Here is a 21,188-nt window from a genome sequence, read left to right as displayed (position 1 = left end):
ATCCTCTCTTCATTATTACCTGCACCATACATAAATAATAAATCCTATGTGTGAAAACACAAACCCCCACCCAGCAAACCACACATCTCTCTTCTCAGAACTTGCAGAGGAACAACCCAGCAATTCTGAAGAAAACCACATCATGGGGCTAATTGTTTCCATTGGTAACCCACCTGACAGAACACACACACTCACGCACGGACAAGCGCGTCTTCAGTGCTGCCTGAAAACTCTGCTCATTTCTGTTGTTGCCACTTAGACAAGGACTGTGTCAAACCTCTGCCTCTCCCCACCCTTTCTAGCCACCCACCCACCTAGCCTCACCACACAGCAGTGCAGCCCCTACTTGATAGAGGACATAGAAACTACTGGGGGTGAAATCCCTCACATCCCTAAGCATTCAAACCCACTCATGTTTGCACCTGCTGCTCCTCCTTGCAAGGACAGGAGGGCCTCCCTGCTCCTGCACAGCTCATCATCCTCCGCAAAGGGCTGGCCTTGGTTTCCTTCACCTTCTCAGTGAAATCACCACGGAGATTATCCTTTCCCTTATGAGCACTCCTCTCCCCCTCCACACTGTCTCCCCTGCCTCCTACAGCATAGATGAGCTTGAGCCTGGACTCCACACATTCATCACCCAGTGGTAACAGCTGTCAACACATGGCCAGGCTGAGGTATTTGAAGTAAATCCCAAATATTCTAAGATAGTACTCATACATATTTGTGTTCTGTGTATATCTCTAAGAGATGAGATTTCTGGAGAATATAACCAAAACATCTCATCACACTTAAAAGATTTAAAAATTCCTTAGAACCGGGGCCGGTGCTGTGGCTTAGTGAGTAAAGCCGCCGCCTGCAGCGCCGACATCCCATGTGGTTCGGGTTCAAGTCCCAGCTGCTCTACTTCTGATCTAGCTCTCTGTTAATGGCCTGGGTAAGCAATAGAGGATGGCCCAAGTCCCTGGGTCCCTGCACCCACACGGGAGACCTGGAAGAAGCTCCTGGCTCATGGGTTTGAATCAGCACAGCTCCAGCTATTGCTGCCATCTGGGGAGTGAACCAGTAGATGAAGACCTCTCTCTCTCTCTGCCTCTACCTCTCTGTAACTCTGCCTTTCAAATAAATAAAATAAATCTTTAAAGAAAAAAATTCCTTAGTACCATCCACTTTCTAATCAGTATCCAAAATGTCCCAGTTGTCTAATCATTTCTCCCCCAATGTCGGTATTAGGAATTAGACTCTAATATTTGTTTTATACAAGGCTTTTAAATGTTTGTGAAAATGGAATTAAAATAAATTTTATTTGGGGCAAAAGGCTTCAAAATCTATGCATATCGGCCTGCGCCGAGACTCACTAGGCTAATCCTCCGCCTACGGCACCGGCACCCCAGATTCTAGTCCCAGTTTGGGTGCCGGATTCTGTCCCGGTTGCTCCTCTTCCAGTCCAGTTCTCTGCTGTGGCCCAGGAAGGCAGGGGAGGATGGCCCAAGTGCTTGGGTCCTGCACCCCATGGGAGACCAGGAGGAAGCACCTGGCTCCTGGCTTCGGCTTGGGCGGCAGTGCACCGGCAGTAGCAGCCATTTGGGTGGGGGGTGAACCAACAGAAAGAAGACCTTTCTCTCTGTCTCTACTCTCTCTCACTGACTAACTCTGCTTGTCAAAAAAAAAAAAAAAAACTATGCATATCTGGGATCTTCAAAAAGTTCATAGAAAACATGTATCATGGAAAAATTAAGTATGAATTTTAATACTGTTTTGAGCCAAAATAAATTTATCTTTTACTTCTGTTTTTACCTGAACTTTTTGCAGTGCCTTCCCATGAGTGGGCTGGGCTGAATAATGGCACCCTAAATAGACCACATCTGAATCTTCAGGTGCTGTGTGTATAACTTTATGTGGCAAAGGGAAGCCTGCAAAGCTGAATAAAATAATACTCTTGAGATGGGGTGAAATTATCCCAGACTACCTGGGTGAGCCCAAAGCAAACAGATTCTTCCAAGAGAGGCGCAGAAGTGTCAGAGTCAGAGCAGGGGATGTAACAACGGAAAACAGATGTTGGACAAACTGGGGAGGCCTAGAGATGAGGAATGCAGGCTACCCCCACAGGCCAGAAAGGCAAAGAATGGCATTCCTCCCTAGAGATCCCAGAAAGAATGCAAACTTGCACACTCATTTAAGACTTCCAACCTTTAAAACCCTAAGGGAATACATTTGTGTTGCTTTAAGTAAGCACATTCTGTCACTAAGCTTGTGACAATTTGTTATAAGATTCAGGGGAAACTAATACAACCCCTTGTTAGTCTATTTTCATCTGATGCTTTTGCTTTCTTTTTGTCATCTGTCTGTTAAAGAAGCGCGGTCATTGTCCTGTAAAATTCCCCATGTTTTGGATTTGGCTGACTGCCTCCTCACGGCTGTAATCTGTTAGGTCTAGAGGCCTGGTTAGAAGGGAGATTACTGACGCCATAAACAAGAGTGTCAAATTGTTAAGTCAACAACAGGAGTCACTGTGTACTTACTTCTATGTGGGATCTGTCCTTAGTGTGTTGTCCAACGTGAAGTAATGCTATAACTAATACTGAAACAGTATTTTACACTTTGTGTTTCTGTGTGGGTGCAAACTGATGAAATCTTTACTTAATATATACTGAATTGATCTTCTGTATGTAAAGAGAATTGAAAATGTATCTTGATGTGAATGGAATGGGAGAGGGAGCAGGAGATGGGAGGGGTGTGAGTGGGAGAGAAATTATGGGGGGGAAGCCATTGTAATCCATTAACTGTACTTTGAAAATTTATATTTACTAAATAAAAAGAAAAAGAAAAAAGAAAAAAAAGAACCAAGTTCAATTTTTTGGAGCAAATACTTCATAGATGAGACTGAAAATCCCTATTGCATCAGCTCCAGACGCACATTACATCAGATTGCTTCGCTGTGGCGAGTAACGATTGACCAGCTGATGGAAGTGTCACTTTGATCAACCTCTTATCAGGCTCCTTCAGCCTTCAGCTGATGTTGCTGAGGACATAGATGATCATTGCCCAGATCAATTACTTCATTAAGAAAGCTAAAATGCTTGTATCCTAATCGTATCATTCCTTCTGCGTTATAAGATTCACACCACATCAAGAATCTGTCTTAATCACATATTTACTCTCCTTGAGTCATTGTTTGAACAAGGAAAGCAGAGTAAATATGTGTTTTTTTTAATATCAAAACAAATCAATCTTCTGCATCCACAAAAGGTGATCGATAAATTAACTTGTATTATAATCCCAGGGAGCCTAACGTGTCTGATGCATTTCAGTCCATTGCAAGTATTACTCTCTTTTATAGCTAATGTTATATCTGATTCAAAACGTATTCATATTTGTAACACGAAAGTCATCAGAAACACTGATACGCAACTGGGAGAGGATTTGCGGGTTGATGGAGCAGGAGGCTGGTTGGGAGGGCCTGAAGAGGGTAACAATATTTGGCAACTGAGTTTCTGCCCACTGCTCTCCCTCACAAGATTTCCTATGATGTCCAGAGCCAGTAATCTATAAAATCATTTTAAAACTCTATAAGACAATAGCAATTACAACAGCTGAAGAGCTAACTGCTGCGCCCAGAGAGAGTGGTTTCTGACTTAGGATAGTCGAGACTTGTCACGGACAAGATGACTTTTCAAATAAATGAGGGAAAGCTAGGTGAGGCCTCAAATAGTAATTAATCCACTAAATAATTTTAAAAACAGAATTCTTAGCTCACTCCTTGCAACACATAAGCTCCAGATAAAAAACAAGTTTTAATTTTTTCAAAGGAAATTATGAATAAAATATTACAACATAATGTATATGAGCACCTTAATGATATTTTTATCCGCAATCAAGTTTATAAAATGATGTTATCAAAGCCAGAAGCAAGAAAGAAGAATATTGATGGGGTTTACTGATATAGCAGAAAAAATCAATGCTTTGCTCATGAACAAGATGAAGACAAGTGACCAACAAAATTTAAATATCTACAATATTATATGGTTTTTTAACTTGACAAAATGATGGTAAAGTTCATTAAACAACAGGAGATTAAAAATTGAAAAAAACATGATGTAGAACTTGTATCAGGGCACATTAAACTTCACTGAAAAGGTGCAATGACAACAGTATTATTTCAGCACAGAACTAGGCTGGCATTAGGTGACCCTGTAAAAACATGCAGATGCTGATCCTATTGTATATAGAGAGCTATAAATAATAATCACAGTAGGGACAGGAAGTGTTACTTAATAAATGGTGCTCAGCCAATTGATTAATTATAAGAAGAAAAATAAAGCTAGATTTCATTATTACAAGAAACACTAAAATATACTCTAGGTGGCTCTCAGAGTAATGCTTTGATAATGACTTTCAGTAACTCTAAATGTATAAGAAAATGCAGTTAAACAACTAGAGGGAATATGAGACTTTTCTGAAAACTGTGGGCTACAGCCTGGTGACAAAAGAGTTGATACAAATTTTTTTTTATTTTTTTAATTTTTTTGACAGGCAGAGTGGACAGTGAGAGAGAGAGACAGAGAGAAAGGTCTTCTTTCTGTTGGTTCATCCCCCACCCAAATGGCTGCTACGGCCGGTGCACTGCGCCCAAGCCGAAGCCAGGAGCCAGGTGCTTCCTCCTGGTCTCCCATGGGGTGCAGGACCCAAGCACTTGGGCCATCCTCCCCTGCCTTCCTGGGCCACAGCAGAGAGCTGGACTGGAAGAGGAGCAACCGGGACAGAATCCGGCACCCAAACTGGGACTAGAACCTGGGGTGCCGGTGCCGCAGGCGGAGGATTAGCCTAGTGAGCCGCGGCGCCAGCCAAGTTGATGCAAATATTAAAACATGAGAATTCACACATGTGACTGCTGGGAGCGTGGTTGATCACAGGACTAGAGGAGAGTTTGTGGCAAGGTAGAAGCTATGTGTAGATGTCAATCTACCACTACCCTTCTAAGTCACCCTCCCTTGAAAAGAACAAGCATGCAGACAGCAAGATGTACATGCAAGGATGTTTATTGCAATGTGGTTTTGAATAAGGAAAAAAAATCAGAACCAAACCATGCTTCACTCATAAATAGTATACATAATTTACCTATGGTATAGTTATACAATATTGATAAGTAAGATCTACATTTACCAAGTCGGAGAAATCCTCCCAAAATATTAAGTGACTAAAATAAGATTAAGTAAAGAAGAGTAATTCTTCTATAAATATCTAAAACATAAAGCAATGTGTATGGATTTATATATATATTTATAATGAATGAATTTGCACTGAGTAAAAACACCAAAAATAGAAAATAAAAGGAAAAAAAGCATGAATGGACATGAAAGAGTATAGAGCATAAAAATAATGCCAAAACTATTGAAACATCATAGATCTAAACTTTTTAAAAATCTGTTTGTATGTGAGTGAGAGGCATTAGCATAGAGTATACATTATCTGCATGATACTAGAGGTATTTTTGTTTCCATTATTTATGATTTTAATGATTTCTTCTTGCTTCTTTTTACTTCCTGAGATTTCTATTTTTAAAGATTTTTTAAAAATTAATTTGAAGGCAGAGTTACAGAGAGACGAGCAACAGAGACAGAAGGTTTCCATCTGTTGGTTCACTCCCCAGATGGCCACAATAGCTGGGGCTGGGGCTGGGGCTACGGCTGTGCCAGGGCAAAGCCAGGAACCACAAGCTTCATCTGGATTTCCCATGTGGCCCAAGCATCTGGGCCATCTTCTGCTGCCATTTCACATCATCTGGGCCATCTTCTGCTGCCTTTCACATGCAGGGAGCTGCATCAGCAGCTAGGACTCAACCCAACTCCCATATGAGATGCCAGCATTACAGGCAGCAGCTTCACCCACTACAAAACAACGCTGGCCCTCCTGAGACTTGTATATACTTTTTTTTTTTTTACAGGCAGAGTTAGACAGTGAGAGAGAGAGACAGAGAGAAAGGTCTTCCTTCCATCAATTCACCCCCAAAATGGCCGCCACGGCCAGCATGCTGCGCCAATCCAAAGCCAGGAGCCAGGTGCCTCCTTCTGGTCTCCCATGCAGGTGCAGGGCCCAAGCACTTGGGCTATCCTCCCCTGCCTTCCTGGGCCACAGCAGAGAGCTGGACTGGAAGAGGAGCAACCGGGACAGAATCCAGCGCCCCAAGCGAGACTAGAACCCAGAGTGCCGGCGCCACAGGCGGAGGATTAGCCTAGTGAGCCGCGGTGCCAGCTTCTTGTATGTACTTTTATTAAAAAAAATTAATGAGTTAATTGACTTCCTTTTACAAGAGTGTAAAAGTTGTAAAAAAAAATAGTAAAGGAAGTTTCATTTGACAAGAAAAAAGAATAGGGCCTTGCACTGTGGCATAGTGGGTAAAGCTGCCACCTGCAGTGCCAACATCCCTTATGGGCACTGGTTTGAGTCCAGGCTGCTCCACTTCTGATCCAGCTCTCTGCTATGGTCTAAGAAAGCAGTAAAGGATGGCTCAAGTCCTTGGGACCCTGTGCCCACGTGGGAGACCCATAAGAAGCTCCTGGATTCTGGCTTCAGATCGGCTCAGCTCCAGCCTTTGCTGACATTTAAGGAGTGAACCAGCGAATGGAAGATCTCTCTCTCTCTCTCTCTCCACTGCTTCTCTGTAACTCTGCCTTTCAATTAAATAAATAAATCTTTAAAAAAGAAGAAGATTGCAGTCTGAGACACACATGTCCAGGCTAGAGTGGTCTCTGGTGTGTCGAGGAACAAAGGGAACATAGAGGAAGAGAGAAAAGCTACATTAGGTGTTATGAAGGAAAACCGATTGGCATTTGTAGTGTTATGTGAGAGCCGTTGAGCTCTGGTTTGCAAACAGCTACTAAGTAAAACTAGTCTTAAATTCAAATGAGGAGTAGACTGTGTCTCTGGATAGGATTTGCAAGACAGTGTGGCAGGCAAGTGTTCCTGTGTCAGCAGTGGCTGTCTGTATGCGGGGAGCTGTCCTTGGGATGGTTCCTATCATCAGGCAAATTGTGCATCAGAGCCTTCCCTTTAAGGTCCTCTCTGCTTCATTTCTCAGGGTTTGACATGAGTGACTCCATTTTGAATCTGACAACTCTCCAATAGTATGGTGAACTGAAAATCCTTCCTGCTAGAAACAATTAAAAATTGTTAGAAAAGTTTTTTTTTTTTAAATTTTAACAGCCAACAAGATAATAAAGAAGACTCAAAGGCCTGAAAAGACATGAAACTGGGAACCACAGGAGCGAGTGGCTTTAGCCACTATTTCTCTTGGACACTTGCCACCTCCCAGGAGTAGGAATTAAGCACTGGCCAGGAATCCAACAACCGACCCTGAGGCACTGGGCCTGGAGACCGCACACCACAGACTGCCCAATGTGGGCTGCTGCCCTGAATTTGACCTTCTCATGGTGTCCCAGAAATCTCAAGTTGAAAATTTAACCTCAAAATACTCTGAGATTGATAGTAGGTCCCAACCAGATCAACCTCATAGACATAATGAAAAGCAAAAGAAGCAAGTCACAGAAGGATAAATACCATGTACTTCCATTGCAATGATTTGAAAAGAGAACTAAAAAATTTACTATATATTGCTTTATAGTCATGTGGCAAAATTTTGAAGAAAAGCACTATCACTTCAAAGTACAAAACTCCCAATTCTACATAGTGGTAGACTTAAACACTCTCTTTCAGAAGGGAATAGAGTAAGTAGTTTAAATACATAAAGATGGGGCCAGCGCTGTGGTGCAGTGGGTTAGAAGCCCTGGCCTGAAGCGCCGGCATCCCATATGGGCGCCAGTTCTAGTCCTGGCTGCTCCTCTTCTGATCCAGCTCTCTGCTGTAGCCTGGGAAAGCAGTAGAAGATGACCCAGGTCTTTTGGCCCTTGCACCCACGTGGGAGACCAGGAAGAATCACCTGGCTCCTGGCTTCGGATCGGCGCAGCTCCAGCCATCTGGGGAGTGAACCAGTGGATGGAAGACCTATCTGTGTGTCTCTACCTCTCTCTGTAACTCTGTCTTTCAAATAAATAAAATAAATCTTAAAAAAATACATAAGCCTCTCTTATCTTTATGTATTTTTTTGTTCTACTTAATACTTTTGGTTGAATACTGTAATCAATACAAAATTCTTCTCAAGTGCTGAAACTTAACTGAAAAGTGATCGCTGTTAAATATAAGAGTGGGAATAAGAGAGGGAAGAGATGTGCAATTCGGGACATGCTCAAGTTGACTTACCTCAAACGGTAGAGTTAGAAACATACCAGGGGATTCCAAATCAATCCCATCAAGGTGGCATGTACCAATGCCATCTCACTAGTCCCAGTGATCAATTTCTGTTCACAATTGATCATAATGATAGGACTAAGAACCAAAGGGATCACATAAACAAGAATAGTGTCTGCAAATACTAGCTGATAGAATAAAAAAGGGAGAGAACGATCCAACATGGGAAGTGAGATACAAAGCAGACCCATAGAATGGCAGATGTCCTAAACAGCACTCTGGCCTCAGAATCAGCCCTTAAGGCATGCGGGTCTGGCTGAAAAGCCCATGAGAGTATTTCAGGCATGGAAAGCCAAGACACTCTGGGGAAAAAAAAAAAAAAAAAAAAAAAAAAAAAAAAAAAAAAAAAACCTAAATGAAAGATCTCCGCGAGTGAGATCCCAGTGGAAAGAACAGGTCATCAAAGAAGGAGGTACCTTTCTCTGAAGGGAGGAGAGAACTTCCACTTTGACCATGGCCTTGTCTAAATATGATCAGAGTCAGTGAACTCAAAAGGCTTCCATAGCCTTGGCAACTCATGACAAGAGCCTAGGGTGATTACTGACGCCATAGAGTGTCAATTTGTTAAGTCAACAACAGGAGTCACTGTGCACTTACTCCTCATGTAGGATCTTTGTCCTTAGTGTGCTGTACATTGAGATTTAATGCTATAACTAGTACTCAAACAGTATTTTTCACTTTATGTTTCTGTGTGGGAGCAAACTGTTGAAATCTTTACTTAATGTATGCTAAACTGATCTTCTGTATATAAAGAGAATCGAAAATGAATCTTGATGTGAATGGCAGGGGAGAGGGAGTGGGAAAGGGGAGGGTTGCGGGTGGGAGGGACGTTATGGGGGGGAAGCCATTGTAATCCATAAGCTGTACTTTGGAAATTTATATTCATTAAATAAAAGTTAAAAAATAAATAAAAAAAGTACATAAAGATAAGAGAGGCTTTGAATTCAAAATCATCAGTGTTGCATTCATTCATAAGAGAATATGCATGCTTCTTAAAACTTTTATTGTCAAGATAAATTAATCATATCCTGAGACAAGAAGACAATCGCCAGAAATTTCTAGAGGTTAATATCATTCAAAACACATGTATCTTCACAAAGCAATGCAACTAGAAAATAATTTTAAGAAGCAAACTTCATATAACTTTTAATGAAAAACTAAAAGTAGAAACTGCCAACCACCAGCAACCGAATAATAAATGAGGATACTGTGTCTCCAATCCCGTGAGATGAAGGGGGTGAAAGAGACATTTAGAACAGCTATTCTTAAGTGTATTGATTAGGTACAAAGATAGATTAAAATAAATTAAATTAAGCTATCCACTGAACAATTCAAGAGAAAGAACACAATAAATTCAAAGACATTAGAAGAAAACAATTAGTAAAGAGGAAAACAATTTAATTGAATAAAATAAACCCACACACAAAACTTCCAGATAATCAGTAGCACTAAATAAAACAAATTTGGGGCAAATACAATAAAAAATTTGTATAAGGGAAAGCAAGGCAGAAATAAGTAATAAAGGAAATAAATGGCACATAGGAGTGCCAATATTGTGACAAGTATACATTACTAAAGTTTTATGTATGACTTTAGTTCAATAAAAATAAGAGCAAACTTAAGAATTATGGCATTTCTTGGCCATTCCTCGCAATCCTATTCCTGCAAAAGGCTGTCTGTATACCTAACCAATAAATGTGAATTAAATATGTCTCCTTTGTGATAACCCACACTGAAGAGTACATATTTTATTGTATTTACTTTTTTAAAAAATTTTATTTTATTTACTGGAGGGTTCAAGTAAGAGAGGGAAAAACAAAGCCCCTATGAGCTGGTTCACTTTCCAAATGCCCATAATGGCTGGGCCTGGGCTGAGGTTGAAGTTGGATGCCAGGAACTCAATCCAAGTCTCCCACGTGGAACATGGGTGGCAGAGATCCAATTGCCTGAGCCACTGCCTGCTGCCTCCCAGGGTGCGCACTAGCAGGAAGCTGGAGTCAGGAACTGGAGCTGGGTACACTCCAATGTGGAATGTGGCCATCTTAACTGTCAGGTCAAACATTGGTCCCCAAAAGAAGGCATTTTAAAGGAAGAATGTTAGGGAAAATTAAAGGTATTGGAAGGAGGTTAAGGGAAAATATATAAACTAATGTGCTTGCACCGAGGAGAAAAATTAGCATGGATCAAATTCAATTTTCCTACATACATGCTATTTGAATAAAGAAGGGAGTTCATCGGTGGTACTAGGATGATGTGCTGTGATTTTGAAACTTAAATCTTCTGGTGCCCCAGGAAGGAGGCATGGGAGCTCTAGATGCATCCTTGACGCCACTGACAGCAGCACCCTTGGGCACCATAAATCATTCCCAGCAGTCAGCAGGGTGATTTCTTACCACAACGCCTCTTCACCCCAGAGAACACTCAAGCACTCCCGTACGTTTCTGTGTACAATTTTCCAATCCAAGGGAAAACCAAAATCCATGAAATAACCATTTCCATCCTAAAGTGTGAAGAGGATTCCAGAAGCCCAACGTCTCCACAGCCCTGCCTGGAAGGTGTCTTCTGCACCACCTCTTGGACCATGCCATGCGCTTCGGGGCACTTCCCAGTCAACTGTGCTTGTTTTCTTAAAAACCAGCAGAGCAACGTTGAAAGTTTCTCTCAAGGACCACTGCAAGGAGAGACTGTCCTGTGATGGCCACCTCTCAGGGGTGCGCAGGCTGCACTGGAGCCTCCTGGATCTTCAATGCAAACTGAATTCTGAAAGATTCTAAACTGTCTCCCTCTCGCATGTTTAATACCCTCTGTGGCTTCCATCTGTACTGCAGGACTGTATTCTCTGTTCAGACTCAGTGACCTCCCAAACGCAGGCCTGAAATATGAACCCAAAAGAGGGCTTTATGGAGGCCACCGGGCTCATGGCACCCACGGCCAGGAGAGAGCCTTTCCCGACTGTAATATCCATGGTTGGGACACTGCCACCTTAGGCTTACTACTGAACAATAAATGATTGTAAATCCCCTAGGATCCGGAGTGGAGAGAAAGACAGTAAACAGCTTTATGTCATCTTAGTGTATATTTTAGAGCTGTTTTGCCAGGAAGAGCTTTTTGTTGAACGCAATCATTATTTGGGGGATATTCATGTACTGCGACTCTCCCCAGGAGCGGCTGAGGGGCCCCAGACTTTCTGCCATCCACCACCTGAGTATTCTGCCACAGCAACCTCAGGTGTGCCCGCTCCCAGAACAGGTAGCAGAATTCCCTGGAGTCTTTCACTCTCAGGCCTCCACCCTCATCCCAGGCAATGCAATCTCTCAGCATTCATCAGCCTAGTCTGGTGGTCATGCATTGTGGGGTACAACAATCCTAATTTTAGGATGCAAGACTAGAGAGTCACCTTCATGTCACTACTTCCCAGGTAACTCAGACACTAACATTTTGTTGATAGAGAACAATGTCAACCTTCTCATCGTCATGCTTGAATTCTTTAGAGTTTATTCCAAGTTGTAAGCATATTTCTTTTTACCTTAGAACTCAAGTCCATTTTTTTCATAATATAATGTTCCGTAAAATGTATCTTAGTATAAAACATGTGTCAAATCTTATGGGCTGCTTGAGAAGCTCACATCTCACACTGAAGTGCCTGGATTGGAGTCCCATCTCTGCCCCTGATTCCAGCTTCCTGATAATGCATGCCCTGAGAGGCAACAGGTGATGGCTGAAATTCTTAGGACCCCACCACCCACGAGAGAGACCCAGATTGAGTTTCTGACTCCTGGCTTTAGTTTGACCCAGTCCCAGCTGCTACAGCCAACTGGGTAATGAACCAGCAGATAGAAGGTTGAGCCTACTCTCTTTTTCCCTTTTCCCTGCTCGCCACCCCCATCTCTATGCCTTTCAAATAAATAAAGATAAACTAATAAAGAAATAATCTTTTTAAATCCCATGACTCATTACAGAGATGAGCTCCCCACTCTGCTTCTGCTTATCTCTAATCCTTCCTCACAGCTAATTCCTTCTGCCTCCCTCTCTAGTCCTTCCACAGGACTAATTTTAACCTGGTAAGTACAGCTCTAAAGCTAAGGTCATTACGCTTTATAAAAAAGTATGAATGCACACAGAGATGCAAATAGCATATATTCACATCACAAATGAGGACTTGTGTTATCTAATTTATTTTGACTAGAGGATACATATACGTAGTACAAATTTCAAAATATCCCAAGGAGTACACACAGGCATAAGGGTTGAACAATGTCTATCAGAAATTTAGGTGTATGCAGAACTCAGAATGTGATCTTATTTTGAAAAAAGTTTTTTGCAGATCTAATTAGTTTAGCTTTTCAAGATAAAGTCATCCTGGACTTGGAGGTGATCCTAAATCCAGTGACTGAGGTCTTTTTAAGAAAAGGAGAGGTCACAGAGGCAACATAACCACGGAAAGACAGCAACAGAGCGGAGTGATGCCGCCACAACCTGGAGATGCCTGGGGCTATCACCCTCTGTACTTTGTAGAAATAATGTCAGATATTTCTGTGTATTAATTTTGTACTTTACTAGCTAATGAATCTCCATTGGCAATATTTCTTTCTATTGATTTTCTTAGATTTTCCAAATATATGAGTGTATCATTTGCAAAGAATAACCATTTATACCCTCTTTTACATTTATATTTTCCTCTAGCTAGTAGTTGTGGAGCAATATTTAACAGTACTGATGCTTCCCATCTTTGTCTTTTACTTAAATGTAATGGAAGAGATTCTTGTGTTCTCTCATTAGACATGACATGGGCCTTTAATTTCAGATTACACACACAGAGATTTTTAAATGTCAAGGAAGCATCTATTTTTATTTTATTAAGAGTGTGATATAAATAAATGTCAATTTTTAAAAGGTACCTTTTTAACATCTACAAAAAAGCGATATATGATACAAAGGTAGGTACTAGACAGATATAGAGATAGGTAGAGGATAGATATGAGAGGAAATTTGTTTTTTGTCTTTGAACAAAATTTTGGCCACGTTTCTTTGTATAAACTTAAAAATATTACTCTAATATCTTTTTTAAAGATTTATTTATTAATTTGAAAGGCAGAGAGAGAGAGAGAGAAGTCTTTCATCCACTGGTTCACTCCCCAGATGGCCACAATTGGCTGAACTGAAGCCAGGAGCCAGGAGCTTCTTCCAGGTCTCCCATGTGGGTACAGAGGCCCAAGGACTTGGGCCATCTTCTCCTGTTTTCCTATGCCATGTCAGAGAGTTGGATTGGAAGTGGAGCAGCCAGGACTGGAACCAGCGCCCATATGGGATGCTGGCACTGCAGGTGGCGGCTTTACCAGCTAAGCCACAACACCAACCCCTCTAATATCTTTTAATATTGAATGGTTATATGAAGAAGTCTAAGGCATGAAGCCAGCAGTCTTGTTTTTCTTTCTCATTAAATGTGACTTAATCATCTACATACATGTAAAACAATTTTCTATTTTTGACATTCAATATTTTTATTAAGGTTTGTTTAGTATGCAATATTCTGTATCAGTTTTTCCTGTACAGTCAACTTAGAGATTCAAATGTGCTTTTCTTTATGTAGTTTTATTTTAAATATATCTGTAAATATTTCCAAAGGCTTGCCCTTATGTATATCTCCTTTGTTTCAGCAATTAACATTTACAGTACTAGTTCTCCACCAAACCATAATTACTTGTTTTGATATTAGCGACTAGGGTGTTAAGAGATCACCAATGATCTGATTTTTCTATGATTTCTACTTCACTGATACTGATTTCCAGCATGCTGACCCCCGTAAGTGTGCTGGGAGTCATCTTTGACTGCAGCTGGATCCAGCCACTAGGTCACTCAGGGTACGTTGAGATGTGATTAATCACAAACATGTTAGAAATTTCCTCTCTTGTGGGCTGGCAGTGATTTAGTGAAGCATTTTTTAATATATGCAATATGGGGGCTGGTGCTGTGGTTTAGTAGGTTAACCACCAAACTGCTGCATCAGCATCTCAAATGGGTACCATTTCAAACCCAGCTGCTCCACTTCCAATCCAGCTCCCTGCTGACGGCCTGGGAAAGCAGTAGAAGATGAACCAAGTGCTTGGACCACTGCATGCGTGTGGGAGAACCTGAAGAAGTTCCTGGCTCCTGGCTTCAGATCAGCCCAGATCAGGCCATCGTGGCCATTTGGGGACTGGACCAGAGGATGGAGGACCTCTCTGTCTCTTCTCTCTGTCTGTAACTCTGCCTCTCAAATAAATGTGAAGCTTTAAAATAATAAAAAATAAAAATAAATTAAAAATATATATGGTATGTATATAGTCTGTAAACTGCTTTTCTTCCCAACTGGCCCTTGAACAAATAAAAATCGCCTAACTAGTATACTCCATCACCTTATACGTGTAGCTAAGATTTCTATCACACTTTCTTTCCTTGAGGCCAGCCCCATCTTCTCCATGCAACATCATGTCTCCTACAAACCAAATATTCCCTGTTCATGATAACAGATAACTTGACACAGTAACTAGATTCTCAAGCAGTCTTGGCAAGGAGCCTGAAAAGAGGGAAGCGTGCCTCATGCCATCCTTACAGAAACCCTGTGAAGCACAGGTGATACCCCCATTTCATGAACAAGGGTGGAGAAAGTTAGCCACTACCCCCACTTCCCAGGCATGGTCACGAAGAGGCTGTGGTGCTCACCTGGTTTGTCCTGACCTGAACACTGGGGCTTTGAGCTCCACCCTTTGCTCAGGTCTTGATTGCTCCGGTCTTGTTTTGTGATTAAGGATGCATTTCCAAGATAGCTGGAGAAGCAGCTTGTGGCTGTGACTCAGACTAGAGTGAATCTTCACTGAGGCCACAAATGAGTACTTTACAAAAACTATTCTAGGAAAGTAATTTCCAGCATAATAGGAACTGTTCAAACTTGCCAGCAAAGTAAATACATGGAAAGTAGCACAAGCTGCCTTGGTGGGCTGACAGCCTGACAAAGACAAGAGCCACTGACCTTCCCCGGTGCCAGTGGGAGGGTAACGGTGAGCGTCTTCAGCTCCTGCCAGTGTAAATAACATGTTAGTAATCCTGTGAAGAAGCAATCTGGATGTGTGCATTAAAGAACCTTTAAAAGGCGGCTGAAATCTTACTTGGTAATTGTAATTGTAGGATTTCATCTGAAACAGGGTCAGATATTTATGAAGCCTGTGTTTCATTCCAGCACGACTTAAGATAAAGAAGTTGGAAATAAACTAAATGTCCAAAAGAAAAGAAAAAAAAAAAAAACAAGCATAGGAAAAAACAATGTCACTGAACAGAAAAAAACTAGAAAGGAGGAATTGTGACAAATTGGTTGAAGGGGCTACTTCTGGATGGGAATGTAAGTAGGTGTATATGGCTATAATTCATATCTCAAAATGCTCTACCATATGTCATTTGATCACTGGAGTGATAATGAAAAAATTCTGAGATTCCTGTATTTAGTTACAAAGGGCATGGAGTGGAAGGAAAGAGCGATCTGAGATTAATCAGTAACACGTTACAGGCAGAAAAGAACAGAAAACCATTTTGCATTCATGAATTATGATGAAAACTTAAATGCTCTGGGGATCCCTCAGTGACTTCACATCCTGCTTGCAGCCCCACTCAATTCAGAGACAAGAGCTGCTCGGGGTCATCACCCCTCTCTATAGTCGCTAATGTGGGTTCCTCACTGAATCAGGACAGGGCTCACTTCTTGGGGAGCAGAAATCCAAACCTCGACCAGAAGTAATGGTCACAGAAAGTAGCTTGTCTTCCAGGAAAAAAAAAAAGGCAGCTCATGGGGAGAATTGTTTCCAAATTAATTCCCTGAGCAAGGAAAGAAGAAGCATGTTTTATTTTAGGGGGAAATGGGTATTCAAGAAGGGGAGTTCTTGTCATCATATGTAAAGACCGGCACAAGCTCATGCCGGCACAGGACAGAAGCGCTGGCATGCGTCTCACGCAGAAGGCAGAGAGCTTAGCATTAAATGAAGGGAGAGGTGACCTTTGGATATCTTTTGAATCATCAGCACAGGTTTTGCCCTCGCAGATTCGGGTGGCTGGTGATTGTGTCTCTCACTGGAATGTGACTGAAAAGCACACACACACACCAAACAGCTTTGGAGAACATCAGATGCTTTGAAGGCTTCAGGTGCTTGAAGCAGAAAGGAGTTACAAAGACCGGTGAGCAGCTAGAAGAATTAGCTAGTGACAGCTTCAGTATAAATAACTGGTGTTTTCCTTCCCCCACTGTTTCATTATAAAGGACTCTGATTTTAGATCCAGCAGACATCTGCTCAGATGTTACCTTGCTTTGCTGCTGATGGCTGAGAATTTGTCCCAGGATCAGTTTTTTTTGTTTTGTTTTGGTTTTTTTTTTCTGCCTAAGCTCTTTCATGGCTCAATAAATCCTTTTAGTCCAGAGATGTCTTGGTCTCAAGTATTTTGATTTAACAAGGTGTAGCAGGCTTTGTCCTGGCCTGCTGGAAGCTATAACAGAATAAGAAACTCCACATAGAATTATATACCTGCAGTAAGCTAAAGATGTCCTCTTGGTGTAGTAGAGAAGCAATTGAGTGTTGAGGGTGTGAAAGATCAGACAAGAACTCAAGAACCTACACAGATTGTAAATAAGCATATGAAAAGGTACTCAACATCATTTGTCATTAGGGAAATACAAGATGACAATAAAACGCTACTTCAAATATATTAGAATGGCTTAAGTCCAAAACACTAAGTCAACTGCTGGCAAGCATACAGAGCAAGAGGAATTCTCATTCTTTGCTGGTGGTAATACAAAAAGGTACAGCCACTTTGGAACAGAGTTGGAAGTTTCTTACAAAGCTAAATGAAGTCTTGTCATGTGATTTAGACATGGTGCTACCAGTTATTTACCTACTTGATGTGAAAACAAATGTCCATACAAAAACTTGCACATAAATGTTTACAGCAGCTTTATTCACAGTGATCCAAAACTGGATGCAACCAAGATTTCCTTCACCAGGTAAATCGATAAAGACACTAAGGGTATAGTACAAGAATGCTGTTCAGTGATAGAAAGGAATGAACTAACAAGCACAATAACAAGTAAATTTTCAAGTGAAAGACTCAAGTCTGAAAAGGCCACATACTGTGTGATGCCATTTGTATGACAGTCTGGGAAACATTAAACTATAGAGACAATAAACAGACAACAGGCAGTTATTAGAGGCCTGGCGAGGGAAGATAATGAAGAATAGAGAATTTTTTTAGGGGAGTGAAAGTAACGGTGGATACATGAAGCTGTGCATTTGTCAAAATGCATAAAATATTACTTCACAAAGGGGGAACTTTAAAGATTATAAATTTTAAAAATTCATTGAGGAGGTAAGAGATCACAAGATGAAACTGCAGTCTATGACAAGGCAATCTAGCTGTATTACAAATATATGACATAACTTCACTGAGGAGAGTTGCAGGGAAATTCACTGACCTAAGTAATTTTAGAAATGAGCAGAGGCCGGCGCCACGGCTCAATAGGCTAATCCTCCGCCTTGCGGCGCCGGCACACCGGGTTCTAGTCCCAGTCGGGGGCTGGATTCTGTCCTGGTTGCCCCTCTTCCAGGCCAGCTCTCTGCTGTGGCCAGGGAGTGCAGTGGAGGATGGCCCAAGTGCTTGGGCCCTGCACCCCATGGGAGACCAGGAGAAGCACCTGGCTTCTGCCTTTGGATCAGCGCGGTGCGCCGGCTGCAGTGCACTGGCCACAGCAGCCATTGGAGGGTGAACCAACAGCAAAGGAAGACCTTTCTCTCTCTGTCTCTCTCTCTCACTGTCCACTCTGCCTGTCAAAAAAAAAAAAAGAAAGAAAAAATAAATAAGAAATGAGCAGAGTGAGCAGAGATTCTAATACTAAAGGCAAAAAAGATCTGTATATTAGTACTATATTCTATGTGGTAATGTCGTTTTCTACCAAGATTGGAGTTAGCACATCTAAAATGACTATGCACTCATAGAATTGAAAGACTGAATAGATGGGGGATAGTGGGTACCAGATTTCTTACTGTTAAAGTGAGAGGAGACATATGAGCAAAGGTAGAAGGCTATAAAGATACATAGGAAATGGATTAAAGTTGGTTACGTCAGTGTAAACCCACATGTAGATTCTTATAGATGAATACACACAGAACTATTTATAGATCTGTTAGTATCTATAAACACAGACATATATAACCTGTGTATTCACATACATTTTCTTGCCCTTTTAGTTAAGAGGGCCTAAAAGATGTGATGCCCCAGGAACCATGAGCATACCCAGAACCCAGATCTTGGTTTCTCGTACCATTCTCCAATAAAGGGAAGCGGGGTTCCTTAGAGAAACTACTGCAGATTGACGCCCCCAAGCAGCTCTTGAGTCATTTCTCCTTCAAAATCCTGAAACTCACAAATCATCTGATGCCTTTCAAAGTTGCTTTTCAGATACATTCCAGGAACAGATGCAATCGCCAACCATTCTGAACTAGTCCAAATCTTGCTGCAAGAGTGATGCCTTTGCAGATGGGTCAAGATTTGCCCAAAGTCACCCTTCACATTTAATACTAAGACCTCCAGCCCAGGAGAAGCTTGACCTCATTCTCAAAGCATGTGTTGTATGTGAGACGGTGTTTCCAAACTACAGCTGTGCTAGCTTATGCCCACCTCTACATGGGATGGCAAAACTTACCCTTTTGAATAGTCTTGCCTCACACAAAATAAGAGGTACCTGTTTTTCCTTCCTCAGAGATCCACAGCTTTGTAAACAATTCCCTGTGGTCTCCTTATTGGAGATAAATGAAAATTATTCTGTGTAACAATGACTTCTGGTGAACATTTTGATTTCTGTTCACCAAGGAAGCCAGTGCATTTTGGACAGGTAAACAAGTGGATTATTTTGGGGTTGGGACAGGGAATTCACAAGAGGAGCCTGATCATCTTATTGTACAAAATGTAAGGATATACTAAAACACCCATGCACACAATAAATGGTTGAATAAATGTGGAACAGCAGATAATTTTTTGCACGAGAATTTCAAATAATTTCTGTGGATACTCCATACTCAACAAAGTGGAGTGTCACTTTTCCCTTTTTAAATATGGACTGTCCACAGTGACTTCCAGAGTACAGCATGGAAAGGTGGGAGAAGAATAGCCTTGAAGTGGAGAAACCTGACAAATGACCACCAACTATGCAACCAAGATCAACACCAACAGTGATGAGTCAAGTTGGCAGCAAGTATCCTTGATAATATGTATAGGAAGCACAGAGTACCTCTGTGATCTTTCTCCTAGAAATCCTTAAATCCAGCCCAATCATGAAGAAAACATCAGCCAAATAACAGCTGAGCAGAGTTCTAGAAAATGCTTCACCTGTACTCCTCAAAACTGTCAAAAGTATCAAAACAAAGAAAATCCTGGAGATTGTCACAGTCAAGAGGAGCACAGGAGATAAAATAATGATGAATTGTAACATGGTATTCTGGATGAAACCCAGGGGAGAAAAAACCAAGGCAATCTGAATGATGAATAGACAGAATGAAAATATTGTACCTATAGTGGTTCATTAATTGTGGCAGTTATATAATACTAATAAAACATGTTAATAATAGGAAGCATAGAGGAACACCACGTACAATCTTAACAATTTTTCTATTACATCTTATACTCTAAAATTAAGTTATTAACTGAAAAGATGATCAACATTATCATTGAATTCAATTGACTACAGATTTGTATGCATAATGTTTAATCTTTAAAAGGCTACGGAAATAGCAGAAACTGATTTAAGGCACAAAACCCATGTAGGAAGTTTGAATCACAAGAAATTTAACATTGGTCTTAGACCATCCAAGATTATATTAACATTGTTCATGGGAAACTCATTGTTAAAGACTCTGAATCATGTCAAGGTTTCATTTTGAAATTGAAGCTGTTTCTTATTATCTCAGATATAGTAACAAAGGCCCATCATATCATGTAAATTACTTTTCAGTGTTCGCAAAGGGAAACACAGTTTGATAATTTTGTTTTCCCTTTTAAGACAATCATACTGTTTACCTGAACTAAACATTTCTAGATTATGTACATAAAACCTGAATGACTACTTTTTAGATCAGTTAATGTGTGAAGTTTCTCATGAGAGAGGACAAGAAGAAAAACAGAAAGATGAAAACAAGCAATCTTCAGACAAACAGTTATCTTCTTTCTGTAGGGAGAGGGGAAAATATTCATATGTATGAGAAGCAGATTTTCACATTTTCACACTCAAGAATCACGCAGCGGACTTTGACACCATGGAGGTCCTTGAGAATTGTGTCAAGCCATCCGACTGCTCACAATTGACAGTCCCCAAAGATGAACATGAAGAAGATGCCTCCCATGTTAGACAAAACAATCTCTTTCAGACAAATTAAACAGTTCCTTCATGAAGTTTTATTGTTCTTGTTTTGGTTCTAACTTTTTGTATGTTGAAGTCCCTACAAGAGTGGCATGTGGCACAGGAGGTTAAGCCACTACTTGCAGTGCTGGCATCCCAGATGAGCACTGGTTCGAGTCCCGGCTGTCCACTTCTAATCCAGCTCCCTACTAATGTGCCTTGGAAGGCAGCAGATGATGACTTAAGTGCTTGTGCTCCTGATGCCCCCATGGGAGACCTAGATGGAGTTCCAAGCTCCTGGCTTAGGCCAGGCTCAGACCCAGCCATTGCAGCACTGTGGAGAATGGATGGATCTTCCAGAGGATGAAGATGTCTCTCTCTCTCTGTTTCTCCCTCTCTTTCTGTAACTCTGCCTTTCAAATAAATAGGATCAATCTTTAAAAAAATAAAATAAAGTCCCTGCATCAAGGTGATGTGTAAG

General features: G+C 41.2%; 1 long non-coding RNA gene across 5 annotated transcripts in view; it reads right to left on the bottom strand.

Moving 5' to 3' along the window:
• The window catches only part of LOC103351267 (uncharacterized), a 56,533-nt gene that overhangs the window by 27,966 nt on the left and 7,379 nt on the right, over window positions 1-21,188 (bottom strand). The window contains exon 4 of one of the 5 annotated variants that reach the window (XR_007910350.2): window positions 9,725-20,536. The exons of the other annotated variants lie outside the window; for them this stretch is intronic. This is a non-coding gene — a long non-coding RNA (uncharacterized lncRNA). Of the gene's footprint in view, window positions 1-9,724; window positions 20,537-21,188 lie in introns of those variants that run through there. 5 annotated transcript variants of the gene reach the window in all.

The sequence above is a fragment of the Oryctolagus cuniculus genome, chromosome 12 (genome assembly GCF_964237555.1).
Source record: "Oryctolagus cuniculus chromosome 12, mOryCun1.1, whole genome shotgun sequence".
In the NCBI taxonomy this organism is placed as follows: domain Eukaryota; kingdom Metazoa; phylum Chordata; class Mammalia; order Lagomorpha; family Leporidae; genus Oryctolagus; species Oryctolagus cuniculus.
Note: the sequence above shows the minus strand (reverse complement) of the source record. Positions and strands in the feature narration are given on the sequence as shown.